Source organism: Arvicanthis niloticus, unplaced genomic scaffold (genome assembly GCF_011762505.2).
Source record: "Arvicanthis niloticus isolate mArvNil1 unplaced genomic scaffold, mArvNil1.pat.X pat_scaffold_1368_arrow_ctg1, whole genome shotgun sequence".
NCBI lineage: Eukaryota > Metazoa > Chordata > Mammalia > Rodentia > Muridae > Arvicanthis > Arvicanthis niloticus.
Window position 1 is genome coordinate 1 of NW_023045347.1, and position 21,598 is coordinate 21,598.

The 21,598-nt window shown below is 45.6% G+C and overlaps 1 long non-coding RNA gene and 2 pseudogenes across 1 annotated transcript; 2 read left to right on the top strand and 1 right to left on the bottom strand.

Annotated features, from left to right (window-relative positions):
• Positions 1–48: 48 nt before the first annotated feature.
• LOC117701570 (peroxiredoxin-1 pseudogene) lies at positions 49–645 on the top strand (annotated as a pseudogene).
• A 3,360-nt stretch (positions 646–4,005) lies between these two features.
• Positions 4,006–5,662, bottom strand: LOC143433892 (uncharacterized). The gene is made up of 3 exons (XR_013070237.1): positions 5,535–5,662; positions 4,210–4,271; positions 4,006–4,038 (listed from the first exon to the last, which is right to left on the bottom strand). It is a non-coding gene; the product is annotated as an uncharacterized LOC143433892 (long non-coding RNA).
• A 13,124-nt stretch (positions 5,663–18,786) lies between these two features.
• On the top strand, positions 18,787–20,889 carry LOC117701572 (crooked neck-like protein 1 pseudogene; annotated as a pseudogene).
• The last annotated feature ends 709 nt before the right edge of the window (positions 20,890–21,598 follow it).

A 21,598-nucleotide genomic window follows, 5' to 3' on the forward strand; every position in this document is an offset into this window, starting at 1 on the left:
CATGGTTGGTTCTATTCCTCAGACCTGTGGCTCCACCTCTGCTGATAGCAAGAGTCCTCGGAGGAAATGCAAAATTGGGCATCCTGCTCCCAACTTCAAAGCTACAGCTGTTTGCCAGATGGACAATTCCAAAGATATCAGCCTAGTGATTACAAGAGAAATATTTGTTGTTTTCTTCTTTTAACCTCTTGCTTTACTTTTGTGTGTCCCCACGGAGATCATTGCTTTCAGTGATAGAGCAGAAGAATTAAGAAACTTAACTGCCAAGTGATTGGGCTTCTGTGGATCTCACTTCTGTTATCTGGCATGGATTAACACACCAAGAAACAAGGAGGATTTGGGACCCATGAACATTCCCTTAATATCTGATCCCAAGCGACCATTGCTCAGCTTATAGGGAGTCTTAAAGGCGGATGAAGTATCTCTTTCAGGGCTCTTTATTGATGATAAAGGTACCCTTCGCCAGATACATAAACGATCTTCCGTTGGCGCGCTCTGTGGATGAAGTTCTGAGACTAGTCCAGGGCTTCCATTCACTGACCAACATGGTGAAGTGTGTCCAGCTGCTGGGGAAATCTGGCAGTGTGATACCATCAAGCGTGATGTCCAAAGAGCAAAGAATATTTCTCTCTAAGCAGAAGTTGAGCACTGGACATTTTCTGCCAGGCAGCATTGGAGCAGTCCAGAAGAAAGTCTCTTGTACTATCTACTCATGCTTATACATATGATGTGATGATTCCAGATAAGCCTTTTCTACAGGGCTGGGTGGTGGGTACACTTTCTTCCACTGTTGGTAATGGTCTGAGCTATGTTTTGGGCAGGCCATCTTATATCAGTCACAGAACCAACCTGTTATTCTTTTTTTAAAGTACCTATTAAACGTGAATTCTGAGGAAAAAAAAAAAAGAAATTCCTCCTGGCCTGGCACCTGGCCTCACGTGTAACAGTCCACCAGGACACTAAGGGGCAGAGGAAACACACACTACTGGCAAAAGTGGTCTCAACTGTCTGCCACCACACGGTGCCAACCTTCCTGATCCCCAAACCCAGCACATCTGTGTAGCTGAAAACACATGTCTAAGTCCTCCATTGCACCGAGTTTACCCCAGCTGTCTCTGCTGCTTTTTGCCAATCCTGTGCTCCACCAGAGATCTGCTAGTCCTTATTTTCAACCTGGGTTTAGGCTGTTCTCATTTGAGAGCATCTGTCTATAGCACAGGCTGGCCTCACTTCCTGCCGTCATCTAAGAGACCTGGACTTACAGGTTTGTACCCCACTCTGAGCTGATTTTCGGGTTTCTGATCAGCTCTTATATCTAATTCTTGTTGTGTAAAGAGGGATAGCACTGCTTATTCCTCTGAGAATGCAAAGACACTTATTTTGGGGCTTTGGTTCAGCTTCCATGCTGTAAATTCCCCTTGGCTTATATCCATTTGAACTGCAGTTCCAGGCATCTGATGCCCTGTTCTGGTCTTCTGGGCACCAGGCAGAGATACAGTTACAAACATATACTCAGGCAAACACTATGAAATGCCTCTAAACCTTTTTTCTTCCCTACAGATCCCTCTCTTTTCTCCCTTCTCTTGCCTGTCCCAACCCACACAACCACTTTCTTTCTCTACTTCCTGAGACAAGGTTCTATGGCCCAGGCTAGCCTCAAGCTGGCCTGTAGCTGATGATCTGAACTCCTATCCCTGCCTCCCTCGACGGCTGGTATTCCAGTTATCTGCAGCCACACAGGACGATTCACACTGTCATCTGAATTATTATATTTACTTTGTTTTGGTGTCCTAACTTTGTGTGCACATGCACTGTCTATGCATGACCTAAGTCCTTGGCACTGTCTGCCACAGGTGGGGCACCATATGGAAGGACAACAAAAACACCACATGGACCACCACACTTCATGAGTTAGGTGTGAGAGGAAGCCCTAAAATAAACTGTCCCGGGCCAACTTGGGAGAGAGCTAAACTATCAGTGACATTCCCAGATGGGTCCACTTTGGATTTCTATTTATGACAGAACTAGGGTAGGCATAGGCAGCCAGAATTCATTTTTAGGAAGATTCCTAGCTGTTTATATGTTTCCGTTATTAAATATATGTAACAATCACTACAATGAAGAAACAATGATGTTACTGTCTTGTGATGCTTAATAGACAATTTCTGTTTCATTTTTTTTTTTAGTGCTTTTTGAGACAGGGTTTCCTCTGTGTAGGCCTGGCCATCCTGGAACTCACTCTGTAGACCGTCTGGCCTTGAACTCAGAAATCCCTGCCTTTGCCGTACCAAGTGCTGGGATTAGGCGTGGGCCACCCGCCCCACAAATAGATGATTTCTTAAATTCTTAATATGATCCTGGAGAATTCCTAAAATAATGTCAGTGTTTACTAAACTCTTCTATACTGAGACTACTATTAGGTTCTCTCTCTCTCTCCCTCTCCTCTCACTCTTCTCTCTCTCTCTCTCTCTCTCTCTTAAATTTATTTAATGTATCTGAGTACACATACCTGTCTTAAGAAATACAAGAATGCACTGGATCCATTACAGATGGCGTGAGCCACCATGTGGTTGTTGCTTGGACTGAACTCAGAACTCTGGAAGAGCAGTCAGTCAACCCTGAGTTCATCTCTCAGCCCCTTTTAGGTCTTTTCTGTGTCAAAACTGCAAGAACTCTGCCTGTCTTTAGAAAAATAGAAGCGACATGCCTCTATTAAAGAGCTTTATTTATAGAAGTAAAAAGCACAATTTACATCAGAGGAGATGTCTGTGCTGAAGAGATGAAATAGGAAAACATGTTAGTCGGAGTCACAGGCCTCTGTTTCAAATGTTGCAGCCACTGCAGAGGCCCGCTGTCCTCCTGCCTTTCAGCCGTTCACCTGGATAAGAGAGAGCAAGACAAAGTGGAAAAGGCCTGTGCTGAAGTCACTGCTCCAAAGGCAGGCCCCCACTGGCCGAGTGCATTACGGATCAGCTCTGCAATGGCACTCTGGGTCTGCTTCTCCAGCTTGCTCCAGCTTCTTAGCCACATCTCTCTTGAGATCCCTACATCAGGAGAGAGGGGAAACGCAGAAGCTAAGGGTTAGCATGATGTGGCCCTGGGATCTTCCTGCAGGGCTTTGATATTTATCCTGCCTGAGATGCTGCTCTGGGGAGAACATGATGCTACCTTCTCTGCTCTTCTGGACCCTATCATCCAATCAGCCTTCTTAACTCCACCGAGGTAACTGAGAGAAGGGGACGCCTACCACACACTCAGTCAAGGTAGAAGACTGAAACAGAATGGTGGCTGGCTCCTTGGGATCCCCCTTTTATGTCCCCTAAGTCAGTATCAGAGAGGAACTTGTGGTGGCCAATTGTCAGCCCTATTCCCCCTCTGTCCACAGCCTCCCACCCCCACTCCTGGAGCTTCCAGAATTCCTAAAATCAGCCTGAGTTCTCTAGTTCTGCAGTTCCTTCAGCACACACCTCATGGCTGTTTCATCAAATTAAAGCACTGTGGTAGGTGCTGTCACCCACCCCACAGATCTACAGGCACCAAGAGACGTGCCTATAGCACCTTCCCTCACCCATATTCTCAGCTCACTCAGAGGGGCTTCCAGGCTTGAAGGGATTGGGTTCCCTACTTCACAGTTACAACAGAGGCCTAAGCCCTATCTGCTTGCCCATCCGTCTCTTCACTGTGGTATCCTGAGCACACAGGGGTGCACTGCTAAGTCGGAGCCCCCAGAGTAGGTGAGTTTTCCCCCCTACAGAAGAGGCTCGAAAGGATGCCTGCTCTTTCATCCCTCGGGCCCCTCTTCAGCACTTTACCCTCGCCCATGTCTCATGCCTTACTTACTTAGCCCTCATCCCTGACTCTCTTGGGCAGAGCTATGCCTGCAGTGCTTGTCCCTATTCCCTATCTGTCCCTTGGCTGTCCTCCCAGCCGAGGCCTCTGACATGCACCAAACACCATCACCTCCCCAAAGGGCTTGTGCCAGCCTTCATGGACAACACTCACCATGTCAGGTTTCCGAGGTGCCAGGTTGGCCAGGTCCTAGGGAGAGAGGAGACAATGCATCAGGGCCAAGGCCCAGCCTGAGAGGGAGTGCAGAGACTGGGCATAGAGGCAGAAAAATGCAGGCAGGCAAGGAAGTTAGTAGGGTGGGAACAGAGACAGCTAGAGAAGGAAGCAGCACAAGCAGGGAGGGGCCTCCCAGGTACTCACCACTTCCTCAATGACAGGCTCTGGCTTGGCAGCCTCCAGCTGCTCCTTCACCTTCTCCTCCACTAGAGGGGGAAAGAACAACACAGGCCTGGTGGGTGGGAGCTGTTCCTCCAGACTTAACAGCCAAAAGGGCCCCAGGGAAGAGGAGGGACACCACTCAGCAGCAACCCTGGAAGACATCTGGTCTCCTAGGTTGAAGGCAGACCCCAGGGCCCAGAAAGGGACAGAGCAGGCTATAGCTGGAGTGGACAAGGCCCGGGCCTCAGGCTTCCAGATACAAAATGGGAGGAGCCTGTGTCCATGGGAGCTATGGCACTAAAAGGGAAGGTCCTAGGGATGGCCTCTAGGTCTGGCATGGCTGGAGTCTGGGTGCCTTATCTTCCCTTTCATCCCACCTCAGACTCATGACAGGCACCTCCTGCCTCCAGTAAGTCCCTAGGTCTCTCTCTGAGTGTCCCCTTCTGGGGACGGATGCCTGAACGGAACAACGTGGACAGCCTTCAGACCTGTCACCAGGGATGTGTTTCTCTGACATTCCTTTCTTCTGCCAAACTTAAGTTCTGGTAGCCTCCTGGTAGAGGCCTAGGGCCAGTTTCTCATCACCCTCCCACCCTGTGGGGTGGCCCATGCCACCCTCCACTACTCCATGGGGCAGGGAGAGGAGTAGCAACGAACAATAGGGCAACTTCTGAATTTTTGATGAGCTATTTACTCATTCATTACTTGCACAATGGAAAGTTGGTATCAAGAATTAAAAACTAAGATTCTTGGATAAGCATGGTGGCACTTGGGAGGCAGAGGCAGGTAGATGTCTGTGAGCTTAAGGCCAGCCTGGTCCAGAAAGTAAGCTCCACATTGAGACCCTGTCTCAAAACCAAACGAAGCCAGATCCTTCAGGACAAAGGATAAATCTGCTCCTGTGACTAGGAGGTTCCCTCTTCACCCTACATCTGTCACCCTCAGTCAAAGGAGTGGGGAATCTGGACAAGGCTCTCTCTGGCCTTTGTGTTGCTGCTGGTTGTCCCCTGAGGCTCTATGGTTTAGCTTCTCTCTGGGGTCTTTCATTCTGCCCCTCTCCCCAGCAATACAGGACTCACCATCTTGCCTTGCTGTCCAAGGATCTCAGGTCACTTCTACTCCTCATGCCCTGAGGACCTGTGGCCCACTCCAGGTTGGAGGTACAAGGGGCCTCCTCCCTGCCCTCCTGACCCTTTTATGTATGTTCCCTGAGAAGGTGTGTGAATGCCCCAGACGGCTCTCTCTGACTTGGTACCTCTTCTCTGAGGGTGACTGGAAGGAGCCTGGGGGAGAAGAGGTCCATGTACCTGCAACTGGTTTGGCCTGGGGGACCCGCCACCTCTTCAGGTCTTCATCCTCTGGGACATAGTTCTGAAGCCTGAGTTCCCTGTGAGAGCAGAGCACAAGCACACCTCAGTGCAGGAGTGGGATGGGATGCCTGCTTCCCATGTGCAAGTTCCATGTTTCCTCCTCCTGTCTGGAGGTGGCCAAGTAAAGGGAAGCACAGAACTTAACCATCCCCCCATCTCTCTCTTTCTCTCTTTCTCCTCTTTCTCTCTTTCTCTCTTTCTCTCTCTTTCTCTCTTTCTCTCTTCTCTCTCTCTCCTCTCTCTCTCTCTCTCTCTCTCTCTCTCTGTCTCTCTCTCACACACACACACGTTTCTCAGAAACTGGGCCATGGTTACTGAGGACACTAGCATCTACTGGGTTGTCTCCATTTGACAGTAATGGGAACTGAGGGTATGCCATTTTCATGAGGTCACACAGCAGAGATTGTACATCTGAGAACAAGGCTAAGCCAGAGCTCCTGGGTTGCATAATGCCTCAATGGCAAAGCCCTCCATACCAGCTCTTCTAACCCAGCCAAACCTCCTCAGAGCCTTTAAGTCTTACAGCCAGTGTATGTCACACAGTCCATCACTTTCAGTAGAAAGGGTCTGTGTATACTGGGCCAAGTGATATGAAGATGAGAGAGAGAGAGAGAGAGAGAGAGAGAGAGAGAGAGAGAGAGAGAGAGAGAGAGAGACAGAGAGACAGACTAGAGTGACAGAGAGAGACACTCTTTGTGTTCAAATTGCAGGTGGGGGCTTTATATTACATACAAAGGTTCCAGAAGGTGGCTTCTGGGCCTGAGGCTATAGTTGATTTGACCAACACAAAGGAGACACAAGAGGCTGATCTGTTTGACACCTGATGGGAGTGGCCCACAAAGGCCATGGGGACAAGGCTTAACCATATGTCATGATCTGCTCACATGCTGGTGAGACTTACAAAGCTCAAACCCTGACAGCTCTTTTGAATGCAACTAGAAAAATCCTCAAACCTAGGGGTGTGGAATCCCAGAAACCAGAATTCCCCAGCAGGAGCCCAGGTTTTTATCCACTACCTGCAGGCAGTCTCCCAGCTCAGCAGCTCATCAAATCCAAATCAATAGAGAGAGGACTGTCCCTGGGAAGAGGGGACCTGGCTACCCCACAGGGCAACAAGTTGAGAGTTCCTGATGGGTCCCTGGGCTTAATTAAGGTAGGTGTGGACAGTGGACAGACCCTAGGCCAGAGGCACAGAAGAAAGAGCTATTTCCCCACTCTGTCTTGAACTGTGGTCCCTCAGAAAGTCCTAGGTTTTTCAGGACAGCCTTCCAACCATGAGAGCTCTGCCTAGGCTAGGCTAAGAGTGCTGCTGGCTTCCCCAGTCCATGAGAGGGTTAAGTCATTCCACAGGTGAGGTGCACGATGCCTGTGGCCACATAACTAACTAGTGGCCTTGTGCCCAGCTAACATACCACAACATACTACCTTTTCCCTCCTGCCAAGGCCCCTGGGGCTAGGCTTATCCCATAAAGTGCCTGTACCCATGCGCCCATCCCACACATCTAGGGGTACCCTACAGGCCATGTTCCCTATGCCTGCTCAGATCTGGAGTGAGCAACAGGTCACTGGGGTGCACAGTGAGAAATGGAGCCTATCTGCTGCCATGGCTTTGTTCCCCACAGGGTGGAAAGAAAAGAGGAACAGAAACTGGATGTGGAAAGAAAACAGCAGGGATTAGTGAGGAGAGTAAAAAAAATAATTCCAACCCCACAACCAGATCCCAGGGTCCATGAGTAATAAGAGACTACTGCGTAGCTTCACCTGCCACCCCGTGTTCTCAGATGGCCACCAGCATGAAGGGGGCCCAAAGCCTGAATCCCTGTGTCCCTGGCCCACTGACAAAGGGCAGGAGTTCTCAGGAAAAAGGGGCACTGGGTTGTGCTTTGGGCTTTTCTAAGCAAGTCCAAGATTTAACTCTCTTTCCACAAACAACAAACTGGGGCACAGAAACACTTTAAACATCCACTGGTCGGCCTTGGAGAACCAAGCCAAGAAGGATTGCAGGGGAGCACGTGGAGCTAAGAAATAACAAGGGCCTCTTTTGAACCCCTGACTCTTGCTAATGGTGTCTGAAAAGCAGGGCTCCCTGCAACCTCACAGGCTGGAGAGAGAAGAAAAATGTAGCAGAGCCCAGGAGGAGAGGGCCCTGGCAAAGCTCTGGGCTACCCTCTGTGACCCCATCTTAAGAACGGGGTGAGTCTGCAGCATACCACTTTGGCAGAGATAGAAATAGTCTCTACAATCCCAGGGCAGGTAGATCACCCCTCAGCAGGGAGTGCGACATAACTGGGCACCTCATCAGTCCCACAAGGGAGGATCAGGGAACCCCTAGGCCAGGTGTTGTTGGGAGGGGCAAGAAGCTCTCTATGGAGAAAAAAAAAAAAACAATCCAGAATTTCAGATGGGCTCCAACATAAATAACATCCATGGGTCACTGAAATCCAAGGATGTACTGGAACGATCAGAAATGGACTTGAGACAGGAGAATTGCAAATTTGAGGGTAGCCTGAAACTCACAGTAAGACTGTCTCCCCAAAACATAAAGAATTAATTTTTCCACTCTGTTTTCTATTTCTGCAGGGTTTGGTTGTTGTTGTCTGTCTCTGTCTCTGTCTCTGTCTCTGTTTGTATGTATGTATGTATGTATGTATGTATGTATGTATGTATGCATGTATGTATGTATGTCTACAGTGTGTGTGGGTGTGTGCACATCCTCCACAGAGGTCAGAGGACAACTTGTAGGAGTGAGTCCTCTCCTTCAACATGGGTACCAGGACTGAACTCAGGTTTGTCTGTGGGGAACAGGATGAGACTTATACTAGAAGAAAAATAAATAGTATTTATTATCCACAGACTCAATGAAATTGTAATCAAAATGCCAGCTTGTTTCCCTGTCTTTAGTTGACATCAGCAAGCTGGTTGTTAGAGGGAGTGAGAGCAGAGGAGAGTCTGGAGACAGTCTCAAACTGTAGCTCAGGGGAGTCTCAAACTTGTAACAATCGTCCTGCCTCAGCCTTGCTAGTGCTGGGATGCCGGGTGAGCCACTACATCCAGCATGACTGTAAAGTTTATAAGGAAAAAAAGGATTAGAACAGCAGAAGTGATTCTGGAAAACCTCTTATGGACGATGGGATGGCCACCCTGGCCAGGCCATGAGACCAACTTGGCTGGGGAAGCAGGGGCAGGACCCTAGGGTGCTGGTCCCATGGCTCCTCAGCTGCATACCTGGCCTTGCAATGTTTCTGGTTAGACAGCTCAATCTGTGAAATGTGGCCACTCGGCTTCCTCCCAGCACTATCTACTCTGTCAAGTGAGCATGGCTCTGTCTGTTGCTGGCTCCTGCTCCTCCCCCCTCGTGGTCACATGTGCTCACCTCTATGCTATGCACCCACCTTGCTGTTTCTCCAGCTACTGTCCTAGCTGTAAAGTTAGCACTGTGTGTTCTCTAAGAACTAGTTAGGTAGGTTCAAGCTCTGCCTGTCTGTAACCATCTCAGGAGGGACCATCTTCCTGCTGCTCAGAGCCCAGCTGCACTGGGCAATATCCTAAGTTTCCCATCAGGGGAAGCAGAGGTTCTTTCATTTCTGATTGCTTAGTTGAAGCTCAAAAAGGCAACATGACTTACCCTAGGGACAAAGAGCTAATAATTTCTCGGCTATGACCTGTAATCTGGATATGACTTTCAGACATCAAGCCTCATTCTATCTGCTTGGTTCCTATGCTTTCAGGGCTGATTGCTGATAGTTTTTTAGGTGCATGATGATGTAAGTATACTAATCAATTGAAATGGCCATCAGCCAAGTGTCTGTGTACTGTCAAGGTGGTGCCAAGTGACCTGCAGGGTCACTGGTGCAGGTGGATCTTACTCTGTGCCAGCACACAGGTGCACACTGACAGTAGGTCCCTGGAGTCCTCTGGTGGAGAGAGTTCAGGCCCCTGCTGGGTGGCAGTGTGTGAGGCAATGGCTAGGGAGGAATCTCCAGGTCAGGGCAAAAAAGAAGTGGGGAAGGAAGGAAGGAGAGAAAGAGGGCCCCTTTTCCTCCCTGTCAGAGTCTGGGTCAGGAGGCATCAGAAGCCAGGTTAGTCTTGTCCCATCCAGTCCGGAACTCAGACATCAATTCTCTAAGTCCCTCAGTATCATTCCCAGTATCATGGACCCCTACTGACACTGTGTAAACCTGGTATTGGGGGCTCATGAGTAAGAGGTCCTAGGAGTTGAGGTGCTATCCATCTTCACAGCCCACCCACCCTTTCCCACTACAGGTTCAGGCCTCTGGACCCACTACCCACATCCTGCCCTCTGAATTCCATGCCTAACTCAAGGCACTCCATTCTCCATGAGGCCTTGTCCTGTTGCCCTTGGCTGAAAATAGCCTAAGCAAGTGCTGGTCTCTACAGGACACTCAAGGGATGTTGTCTCCCAAGTTTCCCTTCTGCTTCATTAAACTGAAGCCAACTGTTTCCACCTCGAAGAAGCCAAAGAAACCAATATGCTCACTACTGTCTAGACTCAGCGACCAGCCCTGCAGTGGAGCTGTGGGTCACCCTTTCTCCCCAAGGGGACCTGGCCTCAGGGTCTGTGTGGATCTGATAGAATGCACAGGTGATCCTGCTGGAGCCCTTTCTGCATGGAATACCTGCCCTCGGCTTCATTCCTCCTGCTTTTCCTAGAGAGCTCAGTCCCTGAACGCCACTGTGTAGGGTCCAGCCCCAAAGGTCTGGCTTCATGTTAACTGTTGCCAAGACTCAGCCTGGCCTTCCTGGCTCTGTGCTCTGAAGGCATTCACATTAGAAGAGCCTGCTTTTCTCAGGGAGCTGTGAAGGCAGGTACATTTCCTTGCTAGCTGGGCCCCCTTCCCAAGCCAGACAAGTTGCATGATCGACCCTCACTGCGCAAGAGGAGAGATGAGACAAGAACAGAACGCAGTGAGCAAGTGAATCAGACCTAACCCAGTGTCTACTACAGTTGGTCCTCAGCTGCTCTGACAGGAAGACACAGGGCCAGTGCCCTATTACATGTGACCTTTTTAAACCAAGCAAGTGAGCAGAGCCTTGACATGCCTCACAGGGTGTACCTTTTACTGACAGCAGCCTGGAACTAAGTACTCCTTCTTCTTTCTCAGTTAGGATAGGAAAAGGTCATAACTTATGTCCTCACCCAACCTTGAGTCAAGAAAAAGCCACATTTTCCTGTACAGTGAGATGTGTTTGCCCCCTTTCCTTTGTCTTTTGTTTAAAAATAAAGCACATATTACACACCTCAAAAGGCCACTGTGGGCCCAGTCTCTTTACCTCTTCACCAGTGTTAACTGCAGCCACCTCTCTCTATGCATTCACACTGTTTATAGCCAGCAGCTTATCACCACTCCTCTTGTAAACAACCTGTGTCTCTTTAGGGAATGCCACCACCCACAGACTGCTGTCTCCCAGGTGTTTGCAGCAGTGTCCTGCAGAACACCCAGCAGATATTCGGTGAAGCTGGTAAGGACTGGTAAACACAAATGTACTATTTCCAAAATTGAGTCTTCATCCTAAACTTTCTCTTTGCTACAGCACCATCTCAGAGATTCAGCCACATGGCGGCCCAACAGCTGAGTCTCTTACTGACCCACCTATTGCTAACCAGTGACCCTTCTTTCTCAGCAAGGAAGAAGATGAGAAGAGACCATCTAGTGTATCAGAGACAGCCCAGAAATGAGACTCAAGGCTCCAGCTAGAACCTATGGACTGAGAACCCATGAACAAGCCAGAAGGAAACGCTCCACCTTCTAAGTAATGACTAAGAATTTTGGAGACTGGGGCTGGAGAGATGGCTCAGTGGTTAAGAGCACTGACTGCTCTTTCAGAGGTCCTGAGTTCAAGTGCCAGCAACCACATGATGGCTTACCATCAACTGTAATGGGATCTGATGCCCTCTGGTGTCTCTGAAGATAGCTACGGTGTACTCCTATATATATATATAAAAAAAAAAAAAAATAAGGGAGAGCATGTAGGGCAAATATCCCCAAATCTGGTGGTCTGGTGGCACATGGCAAGAAACCCCAAGGTGCCTCGGGGCTCCACAAACCACAGAGCCCAGTGCAGAGCCTCTCGGGATAGAGAGCAGTTGACATACTCTGTACACAACAGATATGGCAAGGACCTTGAAGGACTGCCTACAGGATGATGTGAAAGCATCCTAACTGATGTTGGACATGAAAAAGATCAGGGCCTGCTCTTTGAGCTATGAAGCTGATTGAGGGGCAGCAGATTTGCCATGTGCAACCAGATTTGGAAACTTGAGAACACACAAGGCATGATAAAGAATATCCCTAGGGAACCCCTTCTGGGTGTATAACTACTCCTCTTTTGGTTTTCAAAAGTTGATGTTTCAGTGTTCCTTGTAAGAACCAGGGCAAAAGCACTAGTAGCCGCTCCTCCCACTCTCAGATAGTTATGAAGATATTATTTTAAAGTTCCATAGTATCTGTTTCACAATACCTTGTATTTGAGGATTATAAGGAATTCCAGTAATATGGGTAATATTAGATTGTCAACAAAACATCTCAAATGTCTGACTATAATAGCCAGTTTCCATCTATCTTAATCCGATATGGAACACCAAGCATAGAAAGATAATGTAGGCAATAACTAATTACATTTTTAGTTGTTTTTCCTGTTAAAGCAGTTGTAACTAGAAAGCCTGAAAAGGTGTCAAGTCACATGTACATGTTAATTTTTCTAAAATCAGAAATGAGTAACATCCACTTGTCATAATTGATTAGGCATAGGTTCTCAAGTATTAACACCATTATGAAAAAAATTGAGGTCACTGAGAACAAGTTTTTGCAATTTGGACTTATATACTCTCTAGAAATATCAAATTACTGTCTCAAGCCATTATAATTAAACATGTGTAACAATAACCAAGCAACAGCACCTTTGGAGCAGATCTCTGCAGATCCATGAAGGTATAATATCTTGTGGTGATGCTATATAGACAAATAGATGGCTTCTTAGTTCTAATGATGATCCTATAAGAATTTCTAAAATTATATCATGATGATTAAGCTCTTCTGTAACTGGACTGTTATTAGGCAATGGATGTCCAGCCAGACAATCACTCCCAATGGACGTGCATGTAAACATTCTCTGTTGCAAACTTCCACCTCATCCCATGATTTGACCCAAGGTGTGAGCCTGTGAAGAACCCTGTAACGTGTGATTATGTATTCTGAAAGATATACAAGCACTGAGGACAAAGAGATGACAGGCAGATACAATGGAGAGATAGGATAGAATCTTTCACCTATCTCCACTTAGGGTATATGTTTTCCTTTTCTGCACTTAGGATCTTTCCACTTCTCTCCCTAAACAGCTTTCCTAGGAAACTTTTCACACTTAGTAATAAACTCTACAACAACTTCTTCTAAATGTCTTTTCTTTCTGCAACCTGAGACTAGCAGGCATAGTTAGAACCCAGCAGTTCCTGATGAGATAGAACAAAGGCTGTTTATTTAATCCTTGGCTGTTTTCAGGATGTGTTAAATTGAAGAAACTGCACTTTCTGGCTTCAGAGGATCAGAGAAAGCAGGCCAGCCACAGTGGTATAGTAACTTAGACAAGTAAACTTTTTTATTTAGCAACTTTAAATATCTCCTAAAACAAGGTCCTAACCCCTGCCAAGGCTCTTCCCCCTCCACTGTCTCAAGAAGAACTAACAAGAAGAAGGAAGAATGTCTATAATCTGCCTAGTATATAAATCTGTTGTGACATTTTCTTGGGATCCACGCAATCCAGCATGAGCTTTCAAATGTCTTATAAAGTTAAGGGAAAGCACATGTTTTTTAAATTAAACTGTATTTGTAAAATTTGAGAATTAGCAATATCTAAATAAGGAACAATTTCAAGCAATTATAAACCATGAGCTATATTACTGGCTACGAGTATAGGAATTGAAAGCTTCATTCCTCAGCATTTCAAACAGTGGCTACAGCATGTAACTTAATTATTTGTGCTGAAGCAGGGGGAAACTGAAGAGGATCCAATTACATGTACTGTCTTCCCATTAGATGAGCTGTTTGTAAATAGAGTACACACACTATAGGCTGCATGTGTAAATTTGTAAGAAATACAAAAAGCAGGTATAGAAAAATTGTAACAACTTGTCTTTTGGATAATGATTACAAAATTTGTCTAGAAAGTTGGTCATATTATAGGCCAAATATCAGTATTCTTCAATAACCAATTTAATTGCTCTTTGGAATAAGAAATATTTCATCAAGTTCTTCTCAAATACTTTTGTAACCCTGACCTACAAGTCTGCATTAAACACAGCAACAGCTTTTAAAACAGGGTGTTAAAACTTTCTTTGGAGATAAAGAAATATCAATCTATATTAATGGTCCCTTTCCCAAAGGAACTGTTGTGAAACAGCCAATAATTGACCAGTCTGTATAATGTATCTATTGATAACTAACAGCTTCCTCTACTTTCTGCAAAGCTATTTCTCCTTCATCAGTTAATTGTCAAGGGGAATTAAGATTTGTATCTCCCTCGAGAACATCAAACAGAGGCTTAAGTCCTCCTCTGGTGAGCTTAAGGTGAGCTGTTATCCAATTAGCATCTCCTAGAAACTTCTGAAATCATTTAAAGTAAGTAAACTATCTTTTCTTTTTTGAATTTTCTGTGTCACAATTCGTTTAGGAACATAACTGGTGTCTCAAATATTGAAAAGATATTGCCTTTGAATGTTTTCTGGAGCAACAAGCACTCCCCAAAATTTTAAAAAGCTCGTTTTATGAGAACAAAGGCTTGCATTGAAACTCCTTTCAGAGGGCTCAGCTAATAAAATACCATACAATGAATAATATACACTGAAAGATTCAAAACTCTTAACTTTTTGTATTAAAAGCAACAACAATTTTTTAATAATAAAGGGCTATCAACTATTTCTTGAGGCAAAACTTTCTAATGATATCTCCTTTTCAATCTTGGTGAGGGCTAAATTTGCCTCTGTCACTGTATCAAATAAGTTGGCAGTGAAAGGTCCAGGACTCCCAAAAAGGGGTCCACTTAAGTCTCAGGATAACACGCACCCAAAGGACACACGAGAGACCGTCTTGCTGTAAAATACATGAGGTGGTTTATTAAATCAGAGCTCTGGGCCAGCCATATCCCCATATCTCACATAGGGGATAGAGGGACTGACCTCGTGGCTCAGGGGCATAGCGCTTATATATGGGCTGGGTAGGGAAAAAAATCGAACTTTCGCGCGGGTGCACAGGATTGGTTGTTTTGACCTTTTTTGAACACTAGTAGGCCGTACCATGGGCAGGGTGTAGTTCTTCCTTGGCCAGTCAGTTTCTGGATGGTTACTTAACAGCCTTTGTACTGTAACTCCCCCCTCCTCTGTAACTAATTAGATGGACCCAAACCGCTGGCAGTTGCTTTTCTGCCCAAGGTCTAAGGGGAAAAATTTACACATATTTTGATAAAGATGGCCTTTATAATTTTTCACTCTACAGCAGCAGGCCTGTACTTGTGCACAGTGGTTTTATTCTTATTACTTTTGCAATCATCTTCACCTGTTCGATCCTCTTCTCACCATAAACATGGATGAGTCAAAAATTCAATGGAATACTGGCAGTTTATATTTTTAACGTTTCTTTTGCAATATTAGAGTATAACATAACTTTGGGAAACAAAACCAACTTTTAACACAGGTAAACAATCTATTTTTTTTTTTTTTTTAATTAACAGCAAGTACATTACTTTTATCTTACATAGTTCGGCTGTCAGTTCTTATATCTGAATGTATGATAGTGCACCTTTTAATCTCTCACTAAAGAGACATTGTTTTTAATCTTATCTTATATATCTGATCTCTGAATGACTCTAACCCTGAGTTACCAATTTAATATAGCTTTTTGTTACCAAAAGTTGTAATTTTTAATCATATCTAATACTAACTTACAGGTTAATAACATATAACCAAGGACACATAGAACATTTAATACTTTAAAACCAGTCAGAAACAAAAGTGAAGTAGATGTACATTTTATATATTTCATCCAAACAAACCTTTCTTACTTTTTTCTAGCTGTAATTTCAAAGAAAGCACCTTGTCATTTGTTGAGCCTAATAAGGTAATAAACACGGTCACAAAAAATTTTCCTAGGAAAACAGCCATCAATTTCTTTACCATAGAAGTAAAAAAAAAAACTTGTTGGCCCCTCCAAGAGCAGCTTATGCCAAATAATCATACCCTGCCAGGGTTCCTCCTGGTGTGCCTTATTTCCAGCCCCAGAGCAAGGTAATTTATTTATCAGCTTCTATTGTGTAAATTAAGATTATCCTTTAAGAGAGTTTTAAGTTAAATCAAGCCAGAAGTTTTAACCTTTTGTTTTAAAACATGAAACATAGAACATTTATTCATTCTGACGAAACAAAGACAGACACGTGGACAAATTTGGCACGCCAAGGACACACAGTAGATAGAGAAAGCATAACTAAGAATTCCTCTTCAGTAGGAGCCAGAGAGAAACCTCCTAATTCGCTCCTGCTCCCGGAAGGGCTCTGAAATAGCCTTTTCTTTTGTTAACACACCTGAGAGGCACACTGTTTTAGCTCTCTCTCTCTCTCTCTCTCCTTCCTCTACTCTCTCTCTCATCTCTCTCTCTCTTTCTGTTCCTTTCACCAAATATTGCAAAGTAAAGCCCTGCTAGCCCCTCAAGTCTCTCTAACTTCTTCCAGCAGTCAGAGTCTCCTCATCATGTGCCAGACAAAACACAAAAACAGCAAGCAGAAAACCAAACAACCTGAAACACACTGGCTACACCGAGTGCTCCCCACCCACACAACCGACTCAGATGGAAGGGGGTTGCGAGACTCCCCTCTCAGAAGGAGACCACAATCCTCTTTCCTCAGATAGGAGGCTTTCACCAGGACACCTCTGGCCCTCCTTAAACCCCCCTTTTCCCCCCCCCACCACCCGGACGTCTCCAGGGTTGGCAGCTTGTAGCCATCCAAGCATGTCTGCCAACTACAGCTTCCCAGTCATTACAACCAGTGAAGCAGCTGCAAACCAAAAAGCACTTTCCCGAATACAGAATACAGGTACAGATACAGAATCAGACCCGACAACTGATTTGCCAATGCTTTACAGAATACTCCAAACGAGTATAGGTTATTTTGGACCAAATACAGATTATTTTAAACACACCTCAAACAGACAATGAACTCGCCAGCCGGCTCATGCACTCACTCACTCACACTGGGGATCCCCTTACCTCCAAGGTTGTTCTGGGAGTGCAAAGGGTGGCTGCTGTTTCCCGGTCAGGGAACCAAAATGTAAAACCAAATGAAAAGGACCTCACCGATCCATGGAGAACTGCAGACGCACCCCAAATCATTCACGAGAAACACAACTTGATGCAAATCGCAAGAGGTTTACTGGCTAGCCAGGGCTGTCTTTCCTTCAAGCCCAGCTTTTAAGGGGGAATCTACAAACAGGTGGGGGGTGGAGTTAGGGAAGGGGGAAGGCTGAGAGCGGAGTTAGGGAAGGGGGAAGGAGGCTGAAACAGGTCACTAGGTCATTGATACATTTGATCTCAAATTCTTAAGATGGATGGTGTGTCACTTTATAATTGGCTATTTCGAACTAGTTTACACCTATATATCATGAGCTCCAGTTCAAGGGGGTCAGGATAATCTCGAACTTTTAGCATCCTGGCACCAGTTGTCTCAGGGCTGTTAGTTCAAAGCTTGGCCAGGCTAATCTCGGGCCCATAGCATCCTGACACCATACATCTTAGGGTTTCTTTAGTTTAGGGCCATCTGTTCAAATGCTCAGCTAATTTCCTGAAACTGAGGCGACATAGTGTTTGACTTACAGGTTTTTATGTCTTTGCTTTTAAGAGTAGGGTTCAGGGGATCAACTTATGATTTTTCTATCCTTTCAGTATGAAGCCTTCAGGGCAACGGGCAGCGCATATATAGAGCTGGTTTTAAGATTTTGAGCAACCACTCAGCAGATCACAGAGTGGTTCTATGGCTAGCCTAGCACAGCAGCTCCATCCCATTAAACCACAAGTCCCTTCCTCTTAATGAGTGGAGAATGTAGGAATGCAGGCAGAATGGGAAAAACCAAGTGGGTGTCTCTTCTAGCTAACCTGTTTGTTTCTCATATGAATTTCCTGTAAGTGAAATCTTCTGGCTTTTCCCGGGACTTGGTGTGTTCTTGCCATATTTTATAATGAAAGAACTGCTTCGGCTTCTCCCCCGAGTTTCCACATCGGGAGATGAGTTTCTACACCCTTCGAAGGTGGCACTGCCTACAGCTGCACGCATCATTGAGCTAGACCTGGGGGAGCCTAGCCACCCGATAGCCCCAAGTCCCTGAGGTGCAGCCTGCTCTATCCACCTCACTCTCACCTCCTGCAAGCTGTGCTGCTCCACAGAGGGACACCCTCCACGGTTGCTATGGAAACGACGTGGCGTGTTTCCCCTGATTTGTGCAGCGGTTCAAAGGTCGTTCCTTTCAAGTTCCCTTTCCGGTTCCAGTCCGTTGGGTGCCGACTTTTACAAGAAAGCGGCTATCAGCTTTGCAGCCATCTTGAGCCATATACCCTGACATGAGATTTGAATTACCAATCCCTACAACAGTTGAGAACACTCTGATAATCTTGGTTTAGATACCTTGAGATTAAAGGTGTGTGAGATTTATAGAGATCAGAGTTAGAGACAAGCCCTAAGGGCATTGATTAAAGGTGTAACTTAGAGGCGTGGCTTAGAAGTGAGACATATAAAAGGCAGAGACAGAACAGATCAGAATTGAGATGATAGAAGACATTAGGAGGACTATAGAAGACAGAACCAGAGATCAGAGAATATAGAGGGATCATCAGAGACGAATCTCTGAAATTAGGTAGAATCTTGCTGTCACCCCTCGCTCTTGCTGGAACCTTGACCCACAGACCGGAGCAGCAGCTGGGCCGGGATACAGTGGCCGCCCAAACGTGGGTCGGCCCCGTGGCCTCCAACATTTTGCCTGGGCTGCAACATTATTTTGGCTGACCCAACCTGGGGCTAGTGCGGTCCCCAACAGGTTCCAGAATCTAGTTTGTTGTGGGCTGGTTCTGCGGTGCGGGCTGTTTCTTGAAGTCGGTTTCTGAAGTCCGGGTGTGGGCCAGGTTGCTCGTTTTCCACCTCTGCAATCATGGCGGCCTCCACAGCAGCCGGAAACAGCAGATTCCTAAAGTGGCCCAAGGTGAAAAACAAAGCGCCTGCAGAGGTACAGATAACTGCTGAGCAGCTTCTAAGAGAAGCTAAAGAAAGAGAACTCGAGCTCCTCCCGCCTCCACCTCAGCAGAAGATCACAGACAAAGAAGAATTAGAGGACTACAAACTACGGAAAAGGGAGACTTTTGAAGATAACATAAGAAAAAATGGAACTGCGATTAGCAACTGGATAAAATATGCACAATGGGAGGAAAGTCTAAAGGAGATTCAAAGTGCTCGATCCATATACGAGCGTGCTTTAGATGTCAACAACCGGACTATTCCACTCTGGCTGAAATATGCAGAAATGGAAATGAAGAACCGCCAGGTCAACCATGCCCGAAATATCTGGGACCGTGCCGTAACAACTCTGCCACGAGTCGACCAGTTCTGGTACAAGTACACACACATGGAGGAGATGTTGAACAATCCTCCTGGTGCTCGGCAGGTGTTTGAACGCTGGATGGAATGGCAGCCTGAGGAGCAGGCCTGGCACTCCTATATCAACTTTGAGCTGAGATACAAAGAGGTGGAGAAGGCCCGCACCATTTATGAACGCTTTGTGCTCGTGCACCCTGCTGTGAAGAACTGGATCAAGTATGCTCGGTTTGAAGAGAAGCATGCTTATTTTGCTCAAGCTCGGAGAGTCTACGAGAGAGCGGTTGAGTTTTTTGGGGATGAGCATATGGACGAACACCTGTATGTGGCCTTTGCTAAATTTGAGGAAAACCAGAAAGAATTTGAAAGGGTACGAGTTATCTACAGATATGCCCTGGATAGGATTCCAAAACAAGAAGCCCAAGAACTCTTTAAAAACTATACCCTCTTTGAGAAGAAGTTTGGTGACCGGAGGGGTATAGAAGATATCCTCGTGAGCAAGCGGAGATTCCAGTATGAAGAAGAAGTGAAGGCTGATCCACACAATTATGATGCATGGTTTGATTATTTACGCTTGGTGGAAAGTGATGCAGAAGCTGACACTGTGCGGGAAGTCTATGAGAGAGCCATTGCCAATGTGCCACCCATCCAGGAGAAGAGGCACTGGAAGCGCTACATCTACCTCTGGATTAACTATGCACTCTATGAAGAGCTGGAGGCCAAGGATCCTGAGAGGACAAGACAGGTATATCAAGCGTCTTTGGAACTCATTCCTCACAAAAAGTTCACGTTTGCCAAAATGTGGTTATATTACGCACAGTTTGAAATAAGACAGAAAAATCTGCCATTTGCCAGAAGAGCTCTGGGAACTTCCATAGGCAAATGTCCAAAGAACAAGTTATTCAAAGGTTACATAGAACTGGAACTACAGCTTCGAGAATTTGACAGATGCAGAAAGCTTTATGAAAAGTTTTTGGAATTTGGACCTGAAAATTGTACGTCATGGATTAAGTTTGCAGAATTAGAGACAATCCTTGGTGATATTGAGAGAGCTCGGGCAATATATGAATTAGCCATCAGCCAGCCACGCTTGGATATGCCAGAGGTACTTTGGAAATCATATATTGATTTTGAGATTGAGCAGGAAGAAACTGAGAGAACAAGAAACCTTTACCGACAGTTGCTTCAGCGAACACAGCACGTCAAGGTATGGATTAGTTTTGCTCAGTTTGAGTTATCTTCTGGGAAAGAAGAAGGAAGTGTGGCTAAATGCAGACAGATTTATGAAGAAGCTAACAGACCATGAGAAACTGTGAGGAAAAAGAAGAGAGGCTTATGTTGCTGGAATCCTGGCGAAAGTTTGAAGATGAATTTGGAACAGCATCAGACAAGGAGCGAGTAGACAAACTCATGCCAGAAAAGGTCAAGAAGAGAAGAAAGGTCCAGGCCGACGATGGGTCTGATGCCGGATGGGTAGAAGTCTATGACTACATCTTTCCAGAGGATGCTGCCAACCAGCCTAACCTCAAGCTTCTGGCGATGGCCAAGCTTTGGAAGAAACAGCAACAGGAAAGAGAAGCTGCGGAACAGGATCCAGATAAGGACATTGATGAGAGCGAAGCCTCATCTTTTTAAATGTTGTAACTGCTTTTTATAAATCCACAGTTTAGAGTTTTGACTTCTGGATGTTCTTATATATTTACCCAGTAAGGGGTTGTTTGACATCTTTGAATTCTTTTTTAAAATGCTGCTGGATTAACTACGGGTGGGAAACTGCAAGTAAAGGAATATTTTTGGAATGTGCTGATACCAGTCTTGTTCCAACGGCACTTCCTCTTAATTGTGATGTGGTAAGTTTGAGTGTATTGCTATTTAAGACAGTATGGATTGTAAGTCACTCACCAATGCTTATAATAAATCCCAATTTTTGCCAGATACGATGTCTCATGTTAATTCTAGTACTGGGAGACGCAGGTAGAAAGTTCTATGTGAGTCTAAGACCAGCCTAGTCTACATAGTAAGTTACAGGATAGGTAGAGCTACATAAAGATTCTGTCTCCAATCAATCAATCAATCAATCAAGTAACAAAAAAGTAGAAATATCAAAGTAGAGAGGCAGAGAGGCCAGCTTGGTCTACAGAGGTCCAGGACAGCCAGGGCTACACAGAGGGAAGAAAAGTAGAAAAGGAAACAACAAAAAGAAAAATAAAAGAAGAAACTCCCTCCATTTTTTTTTTTAGAAATTCCTTTCCTTTCTTATGAATAATTATTTTAATGTATGTGGGTCTGTATGAGCTCACACCACATGTACACAGGTCCCAGTGGAAGACAGAAGATCCCCTGGAGCTGGAGTTACAGGCAGT